Below are 4,984 nucleotides of genomic sequence, written 5' to 3'. Positions count from 1 at the left end.
TTTTAACATACGGTACCCTCTCTCTATCTCTTTCTCGAACAACCATCTCTCTCTTTCTCCCTCCCTCCCTCCCTCCCTCCTCTCTCTCTCTCACTCTCTCTCTCTCTCCTCTCTCTCTCTCTCTCTCTCTCTCCTCTCTCTCTCTCTCCTCTCTCTCATATATATATATAATATATTTATATATATATAATATATATATATATATATATATATATATATATATATATATATATATATATTGTATGTGTGCATGTATGTATGTATGTATAAATTCACATAATCACGCAATCAATGACACAAGATAAATAACGCATTTGCTGGATGATAACATTGTCCGCTGCATAATGGTTTGAGGGAAGAACTCCAGGCTTTTGTTATTCGGCCATTATTTTTCGGTTTTCCAGTCGCGGACCAGCTTTGCAATTTTTCACTGTGTTTTATTTCATGTTTTGTCGCGTGTCAGTTGTTTCTGGGATTGCTGCGGACTCTTCCTTTCTTGCTCGTTTATTCATGTTCTTTTGTCTTTACTACTTTATTCTTGCTCGTCAGTTCTTGTTGTTCTATTCTCATTCATCCTTGGCCATTCTCCTTCGTCCGTTTTTATTCTTCCTTTCTACCTCGCCCGTTTTTCGTCTTTCTCCTTTGCTTTCGTTCTTATTCTTCCTTTCTAACTCACCCGTTTTTCGTCATCCTCCTCTACTTTCTTTTCTCTCTCGTCCGCCTCGATTTCTCCCTTCTCTTCCATTGTTTCTTTATACTTTGCCCTTTGTCATTTTCCTTTTTTTTTTTTTCCTGTATCTTTACCATATTTTCTTTTGCCTGTTTAGTTGCTCTCATTTTTATGTCATACACACATTGAGCACCATTATCCACCTCCTACTTTCCTCGCTATTTCTCTTCTTTCTGTTTTATGCTTCTGTGTCCCCTCTTCTTTCCTTTCGCGCCTTCTTCTTTCATGCCGTCTTTCCCTCCTCCTCCTCCCCTTCCTCCTCCTCCTACTACTACTCCTGCTGTTCTCCCTTCTTATCTTCTTCATCCTTACCTTTATCCTAATGCTCCTTCCTTCATATCTTCTTCACCTCCTCCACATCCTCTCCCTCGCCCTCCTCTTCTTGCCCACTCTGCACATCCTTCTCCTTCCATCACTTCTTCATTATCCTTCACACCCTCCTCTTCCCCAACATCGTCATGTTCATCCTTTCATCTTCACCCTCCCCTTACTCTTCCTTCCTTCTTCTGCATTCACCATCACCGCTTCCATCGTCAGTAACATCAAAACTAGTAATTTCTCCTCCGTGTTGCCCCCATTGATAGGTGAAATTTGATGATTGATATTGAAATGATTGATATGTGTTTGTAGCCTGCCTGTCGTTAATGGCAGTTCTGTACTTTAGTGGATTTTAAATCTTTAACTTGTCGTGTTACTGAAATCGGCTGGGATGTGAGTGGTGATTTATGGAGTGAATACAGTTAGGGTTTGGTACAGTACCTTTCGAAACCTTACCTTCTGGTGTTTCTTGTCAGTAGTATTTATTTGGAATCACAGTTATTCCCCTTATTAAAAGTATGCCAGATTCTAAAAGAGCTCGTCTACCAGCCAATCTTCCCATCGTTTTTTTTTCAGTTGCTCCTTCCTCGGGACTTAATGCTGAGAGTGGGAAAGCGTTTTGTCATTGTCAGAAATAACGCAGGAGCTTCCACCCATTTTTCGAAAGAAGACTCATTGTCTCCGCCCACCTCCCCATGCCCCATTCCACCCCACGCCTCCACACCACATCTTCATCTCCCTCCCCCCTCTCCCTCTCCCTCTCCTCTCCTCCCCGACCGCCCACTCTTCCCATTCCTCATTTCTCGCTCGCTCGTCCTCGCTCCTCGAGCAGACGACATGCGAGGGCGGCTTCGATGACTCATGCTCCGAGGACTTCTTACGGCTGCCACGTGTGGTGGTGTTCGCGCTGCCTGAAGGTCGGCCCAGGTAACGTCATCGCAGGCGGTGCGAATAGAGGGCTGAGGCGGGAGGGGGGAGGGCGCTGATGGGGGCTAAATCGGGGCAGGGCTTGGTAGGGCTAACCCGGGGCAGTGGTTGTGGGCCTGACCTGGAGTAGGGGTTGGTGGGGCTGAACCGAGGCAGGGGTTGGTGGGGCTGAACCGGGGGCCGGATAGGTGGACCGGGGCCTGGGTTGATAGGGCTGAACCGGGGCCAGGGGTTGGTGGGGCTGAAGCAGGAGAAGGGGTTGGTGGAGGTGAGCCAGGAGGGGAATGATAGAGATTGAAACGGGAGGGATTGAGTTGATGAGGGAGGAGAGGGAAGAGTAATGCCAGGGCTTGGAAGGGAGAGGAAAGGGAGAGGTTGTTTCGGCGACTCCTTCCTGTCTCGTTCTTGTGGCTCTCCGGCGAAGCAGCTAATGAAGGGCTTTTTCTCCGAGCTGATTCGCCTAGTACTTTATGGAGTTCTTCGGGAGGGACAAGAAGGGAGGGAGGGAGGAGAAGGGGCGGGGAGAGATAGGAGAAGGGCAGGGGAAAGAAGGAAAGGAAATGATACAAGGAAGGAAGGAAAATGGAACCAAGGTGCACTGGATCTAAGCGAGGACTAAATTAACAACTTCTGCTATGGCTCCTTCGTGCAGGAAGCTTTACTTACTTAAGGGTGTAATTTTGATGATCTGACCGTCACTGGCAAGTGCAGAATTAGCTTCTGAACCTTGCCAGTGTTGATATTCTTTGAATTAGAAAATCGTGATATTTCAAGATTAATTACTGTTATTTATTTATTAATTTATTACATAAAATCGGAAGCTTCTGTCGAGCCTGTCCATACCTGACAGCGAGCACCATTGTAGCAGCACGTGTTGCAAGCGTAGGTTTTGTATTATTACCGTCCCGAGGAAAGGTAGCGCCAGCTTACTTATGCGGAGGTCTTCTGGTTTCCGCGAAATTGTGCACAATTTGGTTGTTTATGTTTCGCAATAGAAACTCCAAGTTCAGGTGCTTTAGAGTGCAAGAGGCATGGCAAGAAATTGAAATAACTTTACTTGGATTTGCGTGATCGCTTTACTTGAGAACTGTTTTACCTGAGACTCACATTGAGGTGTATGGCTCCGTCTTGTCTCCTTGGCGATAGTATTCAGAGCAAGGTGACGGCCACGCTCACAGCAGTGACGGGGCGAGATTGCACCGACCTTGGAGGCGGCGTAAGAAAGTTTTCATCGCCGGTTAATGATGGAAACGAACAACCATTCTCTCTCTCTCTCTCTCTCTCTCTCTCTCTCTCTCTCTCTCTCTCTCTCTCTCTCTCTCTCTCTCTCTCTCTCTCTCTCTCTCTCTCTGTTTCTGCGAGACCAGAATGAGGGTTAGCGGGGGAGCCGATAACGAACTCCCGGTTGTTCTGCGCTGGGGATTCGCTCCGTGGCGAGTCCAGGCTAAAGGGTGGAGGAGCCGTTCTGGAGCGGTGGACTGCGGGGACAAGGAAGTCTAGCGTGTGAAGGTCTGCTGTCAGTCACTGCGGTCATTTTTGCGTCTTAGCACCGCCTCGCTCCTTCACCGGCGACCATGCACCTTTGGTCACACGCAGTTGGTTACGTTCTTTCCCTCCGCTTGGCTTCGATTCATGTGCATTAGGGTGACGAGACAGCTCAGTCGCCATCACAGCATCGGCCACGTATCAAGACGTGCTTCACCGTGAGATCGGCCTCTTCGGCGTTATCCAGGTCCTTTTATGGCAGGCTGCGGGATGACGGCGGAACCGCACTGTTAATGATGCCATGATCAACTTACTATCGAAGACAGTGTGTCACTGAACTCGCGATATTTGCATCTTATGGGATTAAAAGCACCATATCGGCCGACGTAAAGCACGCAAGGTTGAACATGATATGGAGTACAGCCGATCTCTCCTCCGTTGCAAGTCAGAACGCCGTCACTGGTTGGCCGTCTAAATTTTATTATGGACACCGCTCTTGCGTACGACACGATCAGTGATTCTGATGGCTTCCCGTCAGTGAGATAAAGTTGATTATGTGGGCAAGGAAAGGCTATCCGGAATATTAAAGGGCCCACCTCTTGCAACCTGTTATAGGCACACAATATCCAAAGCTCGCCTGAGTGATAGAGTGGTAGAGGCCAATATAGGGTATGTAGAATTGTGTTGGCCAATTTCGTTATTAAAGATTAATTAACACAGTTGTTTTCGCAGGGATTCTTATAGCGCCTCATCGAATAGCTGCCACATTTTAAACACACCACGCAACCGTAGTAGTCCTTACACGCCACAAAAATCGGTACGTTTCGACCCTACACTTCTCATGGCATTACTGTAGCGCATCATGATGGTCATGCTCTGCGATTCTCCAAAACGATCATGAGACTTGGTGGCCTTGTAGGAAAGGCTGGCCTCGTGACCGCGGAAGTCATGGCGGTCGCGCCGACAGGAGGATTTCGAGGGCAGGTGTATGGGGGGACGTGAAATATTATTCCTGTCGACTGACTTGAATCTTGAGGTTACCCAGTATCTGACGGCACTGACGAAGGGGGTTTTAATTTCGGGAATATATGGTTGGTAGTCTTGCGGTATAAATGACGTGGATAGAGTTAGCGGATGTGAATGCTATCTCAATCCACCGTTGCGGTTTGATACCTTATATAAAGGAAAATCTTCATGATATTGAAATTCTGACGGACAGAGTTAAATCGCCGAGACGAGAGGGCTACGCGCTCATATGTTAGGATTTATTTGATATTCAAATTATTGCATCACCAAAATGTTGTCAGTCTATTTTTTACGCTGAGCCACCTCTTCCCCCTCTTCCTTTACGCTGTCCTATTTTCCCCCTCCCCTGTCGCGATTCTCCCCCTCCCCCATTGCCCCTCATACAACCCTTCCCTTAGCCCTCCCATGCTTCGTCTCAAAGTTTTATTTATTGCCCCGGATTGACTGCCTATCAGCGGCAACGAGGATAAGGCGGAGCGAGTGACAGCCCTCCTTCCG

The sequence above is a fragment of the Penaeus chinensis genome, chromosome 21 (genome assembly GCF_019202785.1).
Source record: "Penaeus chinensis breed Huanghai No. 1 chromosome 21, ASM1920278v2, whole genome shotgun sequence".
Taxonomy (NCBI): domain Eukaryota; kingdom Metazoa; phylum Arthropoda; class Malacostraca; order Decapoda; family Penaeidae; genus Penaeus; species Penaeus chinensis.
This window is presented reverse-complemented; position numbering follows the sequence as displayed.